The 14,322-nt window shown below is 39.2% G+C and overlaps 10 non-coding genes across 10 annotated transcripts; 5 read left to right on the forward strand and 5 right to left on the reverse strand.

Moving 5' to 3' along the window:
* Positions 1-840: 840 nt before the first annotated feature.
* On the forward strand, positions 841-912 carry TRNAQ-UUG (transfer RNA glutamine (anticodon UUG)). Its single transcript has one exon. It is a non-coding gene; the product is annotated as a tRNA-Gln (tRNA).
* Positions 913-1,825: 913 nt separating this feature from the next.
* Positions 1,826-1,897, reverse strand: TRNAQ-CUG (transfer RNA glutamine (anticodon CUG)). Its single transcript has one exon. It is a non-coding gene; the product is annotated as a tRNA-Gln (tRNA).
* Positions 1,898-4,261: 2,364 nt separating this feature from the next.
* TRNAQ-UUG (transfer RNA glutamine (anticodon UUG)) lies at positions 4,262-4,333 on the forward strand. The gene has a single exon. It is a non-coding gene; the product is annotated as a tRNA-Gln (tRNA).
* An 892-nt stretch (positions 4,334-5,225) lies between these two features.
* On the reverse strand, positions 5,226-5,297 carry TRNAQ-CUG (transfer RNA glutamine (anticodon CUG)). Its single transcript has one exon. It is a non-coding gene; the product is annotated as a tRNA-Gln (tRNA).
* Positions 5,298-5,556: 259 nt separating this feature from the next.
* Positions 5,557-5,628, forward strand: TRNAQ-UUG (transfer RNA glutamine (anticodon UUG)). The gene has a single exon. It is a non-coding gene; the product is annotated as a tRNA-Gln (tRNA).
* Positions 5,629-6,541: 913 nt separating this feature from the next.
* On the reverse strand, positions 6,542-6,613 carry TRNAQ-CUG (transfer RNA glutamine (anticodon CUG)). The gene has a single exon. It is a non-coding gene; the product is annotated as a tRNA-Gln (tRNA).
* Positions 6,614-8,992: 2,379 nt separating this feature from the next.
* Positions 8,993-9,064, forward strand: TRNAQ-UUG (transfer RNA glutamine (anticodon UUG)). The gene has a single exon. It is a non-coding gene; the product is annotated as a tRNA-Gln (tRNA).
* A 906-nt stretch (positions 9,065-9,970) lies between these two features.
* Positions 9,971-10,042, reverse strand: TRNAQ-UUG (transfer RNA glutamine (anticodon UUG)). The gene has a single exon. It is a non-coding gene; the product is annotated as a tRNA-Gln (tRNA).
* Positions 10,043-10,301: 259 nt separating this feature from the next.
* TRNAQ-UUG (transfer RNA glutamine (anticodon UUG)) lies at positions 10,302-10,373 on the forward strand. Its single transcript has one exon. It is a non-coding gene; the product is annotated as a tRNA-Gln (tRNA).
* Positions 10,374-11,286: 913 nt separating this feature from the next.
* Positions 11,287-11,358, reverse strand: TRNAQ-CUG (transfer RNA glutamine (anticodon CUG)). The gene has a single exon. It is a non-coding gene; the product is annotated as a tRNA-Gln (tRNA).
* Positions 11,359-14,322: the final 2,964 nt, after the last annotated feature.

Below are 14,322 nucleotides of genomic sequence, written 5' to 3' on the forward strand. Positions count from 1 at the left end.
ATTATTTTGGTGAATCATATTCACTTTCACAATCATTCCTATGTTTCAAGCAATTTGATGGTCTTATTAAATGTGTAAAAAATGTAATTCTTTGAGTTGACAAACTGTATGGAGAGCAAACTTTTTATAACTTACAAGAGTTATGAGTTCTAGAAAGTAGTGCATTTACTGATCAAGTGCCCTTGTTTAAATGTACTTACTTTATTTGGATCACACCTTTCTCGAAAGAAGAAATAAACTCTAAATTATCAGGAAACAATTCAACTGATTTTAGGGGCCTCCTGGGCTTTCAATGCAAATCGCTGAGATCAAAAGCCAGTTTAATAGCCATTATACCTTGGAGCTTTGGAGATATGAGAGTGGGCAGTTTCTTTGTGGCAAAAGAGAGTCATTCCCAGAAACTATTAATATTCTTTGGTCAAAGAAGACTGCCATCAAAGTGGGCTGTAAAGCAAAGCTATTGCTGTTATATCTATCTGCAAATGAAAGGCAACTCTAAAAGAGAAGCAGCCCCAAGGTCCCACCGAGACTTGAATCGCTGGATTCAGAGTCCAGAGTGCTAACCATTACACCATGGAACCCACATATTCAGTAACATGATGCACTTCATTCTGGAAAAACAGAGCACATCAGAGAAAATATGTAATATTCCTATATCATTAGACTCCAGAGGAAGAATTTGATCCAAATGAGACATGAAGCCAATACTTTACGATTGCACAGCATCCAACAGCAACAGTGCTGCTTCGATATAATATCAGTAAACGGTTACTATAGGTCAGTAAAAATCTTGACTGTGCACTATATTCTCATTGCCCTTATGAAGCTCTACTCAGCAAGGGTTCCATGGTGTAATGGTTAGCACTTTGGATTTTGAATCCAGCGATCCGAGTTCAAGTCTCGGTGGAACCTCTCTCTTGCTCTAACACACTTTGTCTCCTTGTTGTCTTAAATTATAGGCCAAAGATAGTAATATTCATAAGGTTAGTGGTGTAGGGTATTCATTTTCGCTCTCACTCTCTGGCATAACTTTTCATAAAAATCCACTTTTGTGCCTAGCACCTTAACCTTTATGCATTTTTTTTAAATGTATGAACAGTGAGGTCATTCTGAGTCGATGGGCAGATCTGCATCGGAAACATACATAAAAGATTTGAAATTTTCAAACTTAACTCAATGTTAAGAAACATGCTCAATCTGTGACCCAATGGATTCTCTTTTTACTTGAAGATGCAGCAACAACATTAATAATACCATTTTGGGAAAAGCAGCTCTATTGTATCGCCATTCTCTTTCAAAATTGTTAAAGGGTTAATCCTATGAAAAGCGACCACATTCAGAATCAATGATATTAATCAAGCGTCTTAACAGTCTTTACATGTTTGTAAAATGAAGGTATCAGTTTGAGATGAAAAATAGAACGAAGAACACACTTTTCTTAATTCACAAAAGGCCTGAGGTGTATAAATACTGTTTGTACCGACCAAGGGCCCATTCGTGAATGTACTTACTTTAGTTGGATCATACCTTTCTTCAAAGAAGACATCCACAATAAATGATAAGGGAAAGGTTCGACTGATGGTAAACTCTTACAGAGATTTGAATGCAAATTATTGGATTCAACCTCCAGGGTGCTACCATTACACCATGGGTCTTTCACACCACAGAAAGTGGTGGGTTTCATTGTGGCTAAAGAGCGTCATCCATGGAAAATCTTTCTTTTTTCAAATGCACCCAGGGAATAATGCTATGAAAGTGGGCGACACAGCAGCGTCATTGCTATTAAAACAAGACACTGAGAGGAAAACAAACACAGTAATTCCCAAGGTCCCACCGAGATTTGAACTCGGATCGCTGGATTCAGATTCCAGAGTGCTAACCATTACACCATGGAACCTACATACTTAGTGACATGATGAACGTCATTGCAGCAAAAAAAGAGCCTTTTAGAGAATGTATGCAATATTCTTTTATCTTATGCCTCCAGAGGAAGAATCCTATCCAAATGAGCTGTAAAGCAAAGAGTTTGCTATTGCGCAACAACCAACTAAACAGTTCCACATTTGCATAATATCCGTGGGCTAGGAATATGAGTTTGTTAAAATGATGCATGAGATCTCGATTCTCATTTCTGTTACAACTCTGTCAGGTTGCACCAGCAAGGGGCCCATGGTGTAATGGTTAGCAAAGAACATTACTGAAGGGCCCCTCGGCCAGCCAGAAAGCCAAAATGGAGAGAACGGGCGTGAACTGGTTGTGAATGAGCTTCAAAATGCGTTCACAGGTAATTGAACTGGTGATCTCCTCAGTTTATACACCTGGAACTCCTGTCAATAGCAACAGTCGGCAGCTGGGTTGCCAGACATTTCGTCGAAAAAAATTTGTCGACAGGACAATTGGTCGAAACCATTTGGTCGAAAACCAAATGGTCGAATTGCTTTTGTTTTTTATTTTCACTTTTTTTTGGGGGGGGGGCTTGGGGGGGTCCCCCCAACCCCCTTTTTTTCTAAAAACCCCTTTTTTTCCCTAAACTACAACCTAAAAAAATATATATAAATAAATTAAAAAATCGACCATTTGGCTTTCGACCAAATTACGTCGACCAAATGTCTTTCGACGAAATGTCCGGACAGCGGCAGCTGGTCTGTGTCAGTAATGGCAATTTGATTTTGCCATTTTCACAACTCCCTAATAAATGAACAAAATGTTCCATTTGTAGGCACAGTTACATGCTATGGTATGTATACCATGCTTAATAACCACCATGGGAGGCTCAGAGCACCATCCGCATTCTTACGTACAAAACATGTAAGGAAATAATCAGATCTTTTGCTCTGCAGGAGTCAGGCTTCTTTAAAGCCTGACAAAGTGGCAGAGTGCCATTGTAAACTGAGGCATGATGAAACCATGCCCAAGAACCCAGGCAGGTTAAACCCTTCCACTCATGCCCCTAGGCCCCGAATGGCCACGAACGGCCAGGTTCTATAGACAGGGCAGCTGGCATGGATTATGGACACTTTTAACATAGGGTGGTTTTTCAACCTTATCTCCTCTGGGAGCAAAGCGCTGGACAGGGTTTCCTGTACGTTTTTGAGGTTCGCAGGGATCTATGTGTGGATTTTTCTTGGTGTGAAAAGCATGACACCTTTTGGGGTGACACCGGGCTCTTCTGGGAGTTAATTTACATAATCTCTACTTTCTATTTTATGTGACATGGGCTGCAGTTACATTGTTCTGTTAATAGAGGGCAACACACAGGTCATAGTTCCAAACAGGGGTGCACGGTCTGCTTGCTAGCTTACATTTACAGTTCTATTTGGGATTCACCGCGTTTTCATAAACTGAGTACTCTTCCGGAGTATTTCTAACTTATGTAGGTGTTTTGGGGGTGTTACGTGCCTTTGTATGACTGCTGCAAACCACTTGATATTAGACATTGATTGGAAACGACATAAAAAATCCTGACACATATTGTAAGCGGACATAAAATGACCTATATTAGCTAATATAAGTAAACAGACATCACTCCCCCCTCCCCACAAAAAGGGATGTATTCGTACACAAAAAATAAAAATGAAAAACAAGCAACTACTGCAGTTAAAATCTAAAAATGTAAATTCAGTTACATGATCATGACTCGGAAGGGGAAGTTAAAAAGTAAAAAAACACACGGTAGGAGAGAGGTTAGCTTTACATGCCATGAGGGAGGAAGAGGTCTTCCAAGCACTGTTGTGTATGTTGGTCAATCCCTCTGAAACGCAAAAGGGATGTGCACATAGAAATCAAAGCAGAGTCATCCAGAGAGACTATTTAATTCTTTTTTTTTCAAATTCTCAAAAGGAAGCTGCTATCAAATTGAACTATTCATCACAGCCACTGCTAGGAAATCTATGTGCATAAAATGACAATACACCCAAAGGAAAACTAAATATAGCTATAACATGTCAGATTACTAAATTCAGAGTCCAGCCTACTAACCATTAGACCATGGAACCTAAATACTTCCGCAAATGCTGAACTTCATTATGCCAAAACAGAGGCAGTCAGAAACAATATTTAATATTGCTTAATCATATGCCTCAAGAGGAAGAATTTGATCTACATGCTCTATAAAGCACAGAGATTGCTATAGCACAACGTCAATCGACAACATCGCTGTGTTTGTATGATATCAGTGAATTGGGACTATGAATCTGTAAAAATTGTAAATGTGCTCTATATTGCCATTTCTGATTCAACACTCTCAGGTGCATCTTGCAAGGGTTCCATGGTGTAATGGTTAGCACTTTGGACTTTGAATCCAACGATCCGAGTTCAAGTCTCGGTGGAACCGTTATCTTGCTCTTACACTCCATTTTCTAATTTCTCAAATTACAATTCAACAGAGTTAATATTCAGAAGTTCAGTCGACTCAGGTAGCCGTTTTCACGCTCTCTCTCTCTCTCTGCACGACATTACATTTAAATGCACTTTGGTGCCTGATACCAATACAGTGATGCAACTACATATTGTTAATGTACAATCCCTAAGGTCAATCAGAGTGGGCACCCAGATATCTCTCAGAAACATTTTCCACAGATGAATAATGTCCAACCTTAACTCTATGAAAAGAAAAATGTACACACTATGTGCAGTAGATTCTCTGCTCACTGGAACATGCAGAAACAACATTGATGTGAAAAGATTGGAAAAAGCCCTATTTTATATACAATTATTTTGGTGAATCATATTCACTTTCACAATCATTCCTATGTTTCAAGCAATTTGATGGTCTTATTAAATGTGTAAAAAATGTAATTCTTTGAGTTGACAAACTGTATGGAGAGCAAACTTTTTATAACTTACAAGAGTTATGAGTTCTAGAAAGTAGTGCATTTACTGATCAAGTGCCCTTGTTTAAATGTACTTACTTTATTTGGATCACACCTTTCTCGTAAGAAGAAATAAACTCTAAATTATCAGGAAACAATTCAACTGATTTTAGGGGCCTCCTGGGCTTTCAATGCAAATCGCTGAGATCAAAAGCCAGTTTAATAGCCATTATACCTTGGAGCTTTGGAGATATGAGAGTGGGCAGTTTCTTTGTGGCAAAAGAGAGTCATCCCCAGAAACTATTAATATTCTTTGGTCAAAGAAGACTGCCATCAAAGTGGCCTGTAAAGCAAAGCTATTGCTGTTATATCTATCTGCAAATGAAAGGCAACTCTAAAAGAGAAGCAGCCCCAAGGTCCCACCGAGACTTGAACTCGGATCGCTGGATTCAGAGTCTAGAGTGCTAACCATTACACCATGGAACTCACATATTCAGTAACATGATGCACTTCATTCTGGAAAAACAGAGCACATCAGAGAAAATATGTAATATTCCTATATCATTAGACTCCAGAGGAAGAATTTGATCCAAATGAGACATGAAGCCAATACTTTGCGATTGCACAGCATCCAGCAGCAACAGTGCTGCTTCGATATAATATCAGTAAACGGTTACTATAGGTCAGTAAAAATCTTGACTGTGCCCTATATTCTCATTGCCCTTATGAAGCTCTACTCAGCAAGGGTTCCATGGTGTAATGGTTAGCACTTTGGATTTTGAATCCAGCGATCCGAGTTCAAGTCTCGGTGTAACCTCTCTCTTGCTCTAACACACTTTGTCTCCTTGTTGTCTTAAATTATAGACCAAAGATAGTAATATTCATAAGGTTAGTGGTGTAGGGTATTCATTTTCGCTCTCACTCTCTGGCATAACTTTTCATAAAAATCCACTTTTGTGCCTAGCACCTTAACCTTTATGCATTTTTTTTAAATGTATGAACAGTGAGGTCATTCTGAGTCGATGGGCAGATCTGCATCGGAAACATACATAAAAGATTTGAAATTTTCAAACTTAACTCAATGTTAAGAAACATGCTCAATCTGTGACCCAATGGATTCTCTTTTTACTTGAAGATGCAGCAACAACATTAATAATACCATTTTGGGAAAAGCAGCTCTATTGTATCGCCATTCTCTTTCAAAATTGTTAAAGGGTTAATCCTATGAAAAGCGACCACATTCAGAATCAATGATATTAATCAAGCGTCTTAACAGTCTTTACATGTTTGTAAAATGAAGGTATCAGTTTGAGATGAAAAATAGAACGAAGAACACACTTTTCTTAATTCACAAAAGGCCTGAGGTGTATAAATACTGTTTGTACCGACCAAGGGCCCATTCGTGAATGTACTTACTTTAGTTGGATCATACCTTTCTTCAAAGAAGACATCCACAATAAACGATAAGGGAAAGGTTCGACTGATGGTAAACTCTTACAGAGATTTGAATGCAAATTATTGGATTCAACCTCCAGGGTGCTACCATTACATCATGGGTCTTTCACATCACAGAAAGTGGTGGGTTTCATTGTGGCTAAAGAGCGTCATCCATGGAAAATCTTTCTTTTTTCAAATGCACCCAGGGAATAATGCTATGAAAGTGGGCGACACAGCAGCGTCATTGCTATTAAAACAAGACACTGAGAGGAAAACAAACACAGTAATTCCCAAGGTCCCACCGAGATTTGAACTCGGATCGCTGGATTCAGAGTCCAGAGTGCTAACCATTACACCATGGAACCTACATACTTAGTGACATGATGAACGTCATTGCAGCAAAAAAAGAGCCTTTTAGAGAATGTATGCAATATTCTTTTATCTTATGCCTCCAGAGGAAGAATCCTATCCAAATGAGCTGTAAAGCAAAGAGTTTGCTATTGCGCAACAACCAACTAAACAGTTCCACATTTGCATAATATCCGTGGGCTAGGAATATGAGTTTGTTAAAATGATGCATGAGATCTCGATTCTCATTTCTGTTACAACTCTGTCAGGTTGCACCAGCAAGGGGCCCATGGTGTAATGGTTAGCAAAGAACATTACTGAAGGGCCCCTCGGCCAGCCAGAAAGCCAAAATGGAGAGAACGGGCATGAACTGGTTGTGAATGAGCTTCAAAATGCGTTCACAGGTAATTGAACTGGTGATCTCCTCAGTTTATACACCTGGAACTCCTGTCAATAGCAACAGTCGGCAGCTGGGTTGCCAGACATTTCGTCGAAAAAAATTTGTCGACAGGACAATTGGTCGAAACCATTTGGTCGAAAACCAAATGGTCGAATTGCTTTTGTTTTTTATTTTCACTTTTTTTTGGGGGGGGGGGCTTGGGGGGGTCCCCCCAACCCCCTTTTTTTCTAAAAACCCCTTTTTTTCCCTAAACTACAACCTAAAAAAATATATATAAATAAATTAAAAAATCGACCATTTGGCTTTCGACCAAATTACGTCGACCAAATGTCTTTCGACGAAATGTCTTTCGACGAAATGTCCGGACAGCGGCAGCTGGTCTGTGTCAGTAATGGCAATTTGATTTTGCCATTTTCACAACTCCCTAATAAATGAACAAAATGTTCCATTTGTAGGCACAGTTACATGCTATGGTATGTATACCATGCTTAATAACCACCATAGGAGGCTCAGAGCACCATCCGCATTCTTACATACAAAACATGTAAGGAAATAATCAGATCTTTTGCTCTGCAGGAGTCAGGCTTCTTTAAAGCCTGACAAAGTGGCAGAGTGCCATTGTAAACTGAGGCATGATGAAACCATGCCCAAGAACCCAGGCAGGTTAAACCCTTCCACTCATGCCCCTAGGCCTCGAATGGCCACGAACGGCCAGGTTCTATAGACAGGGCAGCTGGCATGGATTATGGACACTTTTAACATAGGGTGGTTTTTCAACCTTATCTCCTCTGGGAGCAAAGCGCTGGACAGGGTATCCTGTACGTTTTTGAGGTTCGCAGGGATCTATGTGTGGATGTTTCTTGGTGTGAAAAGCATGACACCTTTTGGGGTGACACCGGGCTCTTCTGGGAGTTAATTTACATAATCTCTACTTTCTATTTTATGTGACATGGCCTGCAGTTACATTGTTCTGTTAATAGAGGGCAACACACAGGTCATAGTTCCAAACAGGGGTGCACGGTCTGCTTGCTAGCTTACATTTACAGTTCTATTTGGGATTCACCGCCTTTTCATAAACTGAGTACTCTTCCGGAGTATTTCTAACTTATGTAGGTGTTTTGGGGGTGTTACGTGCCTTTGTATGACTGCTGCAAACCACTTGATATTAGACATTGATTGGAAACGACATAAAAAATCCTGACACATATTGTAAGCGGACATAAAATGACCTATATTAGCTAATATAAGTAAACAGACATCACTCCCCCCTCCCCACAAAAAGGGATGTATGCGTACACAAAAAATAAAAATGAAAAACAAGCAACTACTGCAGTTAAAATCTAAAAATGTAAATTCAGTTACATGATCATGACTCGGAAGGGGAAGTTAAAAAGTAAAAAAACACACGGTAGGAGAGAGGTTAGCTTTACATGCCATGAGGGAGGAAGAGGTCTTCCAAGCACTGTTGTGTATGTTGGTCAATCCCTCTGAAACGCAAAAGGGATGTGCACATAGAAATCAAAGCAGAGTCATCCAGAGAGACTATTTAATTCTTTTTTTTCAAATTCTCAAAAGGAAGCTGCTATCAAATTGAACTATTCATCACAGCCACTGCTAGGAAATCTATGTGCATAAAATGACAATACACCCAAAGGAAAACAAAATATAGCTATAACATGTCAGATTACTAAATTCAGAGTCCAGCCTACTAACCATTAGACCATGGAACCTAAATACTTCCGCAAATGCTGAACTTCATTATGCCAAAACAGAGGCAGTCAGAAACAATATTTAATATTGCTTAATCATATGCCTCAAGAGGAAGAATTTGATCTACATGCTCTATAAAGCACAGAGATTGCTATAGCACAACGTCAATCGACAACATCGCTGTGTTTGTATGATATCAGTCAATTGGGACTATGAATCTGTAAAAATTGTAAATGTGCTCTATATTGCCATTTCTGATTCAACACTCTCAGGTGCACCTCGCAAGGGTTCCATGGTGTAATGGTTAGCACTTTGGACTTTGAATCCAACGATCCGAGTTCAAGTCTCGGTGGAACCGTTATCTTGCTCTTACACTCCATTTTCTAATTTCTCAAATTACAATTCAACAGAGTTAATATTCAGAAGTTCAGTCGACTCAGGTAGCCGTTTTCACACTCTCTCTCTCTCTCTCTGCACGACATTACATTTAAATGCACTTTGGTGCCTGATACCAATACAGTGATGCAACTACATATCGTTAATGTACAATCCCTAAGGTCAATCAGAGTGGGCACCCAGATATCTCTCAGAAACATTTTCCACAGATGAATAATGTCCAACCTTAACTCTATGAAAAGAAAAATGTACACACTATGTGCAGTAGATTCTCTGCTCACTGGAACATGCAGAAACAACATTGATGTGAAAAGATTGGAAAAAGCCCTATTTTATATACAATTATTTTGGTGAATCATATTCACTTTCACAATCATTCCTATGTTTCAAGCAATTTGATGGTCTTATTAAATGTGTAAAAAATGTAATTCTTTGAGTTGACAAACTGTATGGAGAGCAAACTTTTTATAACTTACAAGAGTTATGAGTTCTAGAAAGTAGTGCATTTACTGATCAAGTGCCCTTGTTTAAATGTACTTACTTTATTTGGATCACACCTTTCTCGAAAGAAGAAATAAACTCTAAATTATCAGGAAACAATTCAACTGATTTTAGGGGCCTCCTGGGCTTTCAATGCAAATCGCTGAGATCAAAAGCCAGTTTAATAGCCATTATACCATGGTTATTCCATTGGAGCTTTGGAGATATGAGAGTGGGCAGTTTCTTTGTGGCAAAAGAGAGTCATCCCCAGAAACTATTAATATTCTTTGGTCAAAGAAGACTGCCATCAAAGTGGGCTGTAAAGCAAAGCTATTGCTGTTATATCTATCTGCAAATGAAAGGCAACTCTAAAAGAGAAGCAGCCCCAAGGTCCCACCGAGACTTGAACTCGGATCGCTGGATTCAAAGTCCAGAGTGCTAACCATTACACCATGGAACCCACATATTCAGTAGCATGATGCACTTCATTCTGGAAAAACAGAGCACAGCAGAGAAAATATGTAATATTCCTATATCATTAGACTCCAGAGGAAGAATTTGATCCAAATGAGACATGAAGCCAATACTTTGCGATTGCACAGCATCCAACAGCAACAGTGCTGCTTCGATATAATATCAGTAAACAGTTACTATAGGTCAGTAAAAATCTTGACTGTGCCCTATATTCTCATTGCCCTTATGAAGCTCTGCTCAACAAGGGTTCCATGGTGTAATGGTTAGCACTTTGGACTTTGAATCCAGCGATCCGAGTTCAAGTCTCGGTGGAACCTCTCTCTTGCTCTAACACACTTTGTCTCCTTGTTGTCTTAAATTATAGGCCAAAGATAGTAATATTCATAAGGTTAGTGGTGTAGGGTATTCATTTTCGCTCTCACTCTCTGGCATAACTTTTCATAAAAATCCACTTTTGTGCCTAGCACCTTAACCTTTATGCATTTTTTTTAAATGTATGAACAGTGAGGTCATTCTGAGTCGATGGGCAGATCTGCATCGGTAACATACATAAAAGATTTGAAATTTTCAAACTTAACTCAATGTTAAGAAACATGCTCAATCTGTGACCCAATGGATTCTCTTTTTACTTGAAGATGCAGCAACAACATTAATAATACCATTTTGGGAAAAGCAGCTCTATTGTATCGCCATTCTCTTTCAAAATTGTTAAAGGGTTAATCCTATGAAAAGCGACCACATTCAGAATCAATGATATTAATCAAGCGTCTTAACAGTCTTTACATGTTTGTAAAATGAAGGTATCAGTTTGAGATGAAAAATAGAACGAAGAACACACTTTTCTTAATTCACAAAAGGCCTGAGGTGTATAAATACTGTTTGTACCGACCAAGGGCCCATTCGTGAATATACTTACTTTAGTTGGATCATACCTTTCTTCAAAGAAGACATCCACAATAAACGATAAGGGAAAGGTTCGACTGATGGTAAACTCTTACAGAGATTTGAATGCAAATTATTGGATTCAACCTCCAGGGTGCTACCATTACACCATGGGTCTTTCCCACCACAGAAAGTGGTGGGTTTCATTGTGGCTAAAGAGCGTCATCCATGGAAAATCTTTCTTTTTTCAAATGCACCCAGGGAATAATGCTATGAAAGTGGGCGACACAGCAGCGTCATTGCTATTAAAACAAGACACTGAGAGGAAAACAAACACAGTAATTCCCAAGGTCCCACCGAGATTTGAACTCGGATCGCTGGATTCAGAGTCCAGAGTGCTAACCATTACACCATGGAACCTACATACTTAGTGACATGATGAACGTCATTGCAGCAAAAAAAGAGCCTTTTAGAGAATGTATGCAATATTCTTTTATCTTATGCCTCCAGAGGAAGAATCCTATCCAAATGAGCTGTAAAGCAAAGAGTTTGCTATTGCGCAACAACCAACTAAACAGTTCCACATTTGCATAATATCCGTGGGCTAGGAATATGAGTTTGTTAAAATGATGCATGAGATCTCGATTCTCATTTCTGTTACAACTCTGTCAGGTTGCACCAGCAAGGGGCCCATGGTGTAATGGTTAGCAAAGAACATTACTGAAGGGCCCCTCGGCCAGCCAGAAAGCCAAAATGGAGAGAACGGGCATGAACTGGTTGTGAATGAGCTTCAAAATGCGTTCACAGGTAATTGAACTGGTGATCTCCTCAGTTTATACACCTGGAACTCCTGTCAATAGCAACAGTCGGCAGCTGGGTTGCCAGACATTTCGTCGAAAAAAATTTGTCGACAGGACAATTGGTCGAAACCATTTGGTCGAAAACCAAATGGTCGAATTGCTTTTGTTTTTTATTTTCACTTTTTTTTTGGGGGGGGTTTGGGGGGGTCCCCCCAACCCCCTTTTTTTCTAAAAACCCCTTTTTTTCCCTAAACTACAACCTAAAAAAATATATATAAATAAATTAAAAAATCGACCATTTGGCTTTCGACCAAATTACGTCGACGAAATGTCTTTCGACGAAATGTCTTTCGACGAAATGTCCGGACAGCGGCAGCTGGTCTGTGTCAGTAATGGCAATTTGATTTTGCCATTTTCACAACTCCCTAATAAATGAACAAAATGTTCCATTTGTAGGCACAGTTACATGCTATGGTATGTATACCATGCTTAATAACCACCATAGGAGGCTCAGAGCACCATCCGCATTCTTACGTACAAAACATGTAAGGAAATAATCAGATCTTTTGCTCTGCAGGAGTCAGGCTTCTTTAAAGCCTGACAAAGTGGCAGAGTGCCATTGTAAACTGAGGCATGATGAAACCATGCCCAAGAACCCAGGCAGGTTAAACCCTTCCACTCATGCCCCTAGGCCCCGAACGGTCACGAACGGCCAGGTTCTATAGACAGGGCAGCTGGCATGGATTATGGACACTTTTAACATAGGGTGGTTTTTCAACCTTATCTCCTCTGGGAGCAAAGCGCTGGACAGGGTTTCCTGTACGTTTTTGAGGTTTGCAGGGATCTATGTGTGGATGTTTCTTGGTGTGAAAAGCATGACACCTTTTGGGGTGACACCAGGCTCTCCTGGGAGTTAATTTACATAATCTCTACTTTCTATTTTATGTGACATGGGCTGCAGTTACATTGTTCTGTTAATAGAGGGCAACACACAGGTCATAGTTCCAAACAGGGGTGCACGGTCTGCTTGCTAGCTTACATTTACAGTTCTATTTGGGATTCACCGTCTTTTCATAAACTGAGTACTCTTCCGGAATATTTCTAACTTATGTAGGTGTTTTGGGGGTGTTACGTGCCTTTGTATGACTGCTGCAAACCACTTGATATTAGACATTGATTGGAAACGACATAAAAAATCCTGACACATATTGTAAGCGGACATAAAATGACCTATATTAGCTAATATAAGTAAACAGACATCACTCCCCCCCCACAAAAAGGGATGTATGCGTACACAAAAAATAAAAATGAAAAACAAGCAACTACTGCAGTTAAAATCTAAAAATGTAAATTCAGTTACATGATCATGACTCGGAAGGGGAAGTTAAAAAGTAAAAAAACACACGGTAGGAGAGAGGTTAGCTTTACATGCCATGAGGGAGGAAGAGGTCTTCCAAGCACTGTTGTGTATGTTGGTCAATCCCTCTGAAACGCAAAAGGGATGTGCACATAGAAATCAAAGCAGAGTCATCCAGAGAGACTATTTAATTCTTTTTTTTTCAAATTCTCAAAAGGAAGCTGCTATCAAATTGAACTATTCATCACAGCCACTGCTAGGAAATCTATGTGCATAAAATTACAATACACCCAAAGGAAAACAAAATATAGCTATAACATGTCAGATTACTAAATTCAGAGTCCAGCCTACTAACCATTAGACCATGGAACCTAAATACTTCCGCAAATGCTGAACTTCATTATGCCAAAACAGAGGCAGTCAGAAACAATATTTAATATTGCTTAATCATATGCCTCAAGAGGAAGAATTTGATCTACATGCTCTATAAAGCACAGAGATTGCTATAGCACAACGTCAATCGACAACATCGCTGTGTTTGTATGATATCAGTCAATTGGGACTATGAATCTGTAAAAATTGTAAATGTGCTCTATATTGCCATTTCTGATTCAACACTCTCAGGTGCATCTTGCAAGGGTTCCATGGTGTAATGGTTAGCACTTTGGACTTTGAATCCAACGATCCGAAGTCTCGGTGGAACTGTTATCTTGCTCTTACACTCCATTTTCTAATTTCTCAAATTACAATTCAACAGAGTTAATATTCAGAAGTTCAGTCGACTCAGGTAGCCGTTTTCACACTCTCTCTCTCTTTCTGCACGACATTACATTTAAATGCACTTTGGTGCCTGATACCAATACAGTGATGCAACTACATATCGTTAATGTACAATCCCTAAGGTCAATCAGAGTGGGCACCCAGATATCTCTCAGAAACATTTTCCACAGATGAATAATGTCCAACCTTAACTCTATGAAAAGAAAAATGTACACACTATGTGCAGTAGATTCTCTGCTCACTGGAACATGCAGAAACAACATTGATGTGAAAAGATTGGAAAAAGCCCTATTTTATTAACATTAAAAAATGTTATACAATTATTTTGGTGAATCATATTCACTTTCACAAATATTCCTATGTTTCAAGCAATTTGATGGTCTTATTAAATGTGTAAAAAATGTAATTCTTTGAGTTGACAAACTGTATGGAGAGCAAACTTTTTAT

This window comes from Ambystoma mexicanum, chromosome 5p, assembly GCF_040938575.1.
Source record: "Ambystoma mexicanum isolate Mex_15411 chromosome 5p, UKY_AmexF1_1, whole genome shotgun sequence".
Taxonomy (NCBI): Eukaryota; Metazoa; Chordata; class Amphibia; order Caudata; family Ambystomatidae; genus Ambystoma; species Ambystoma mexicanum.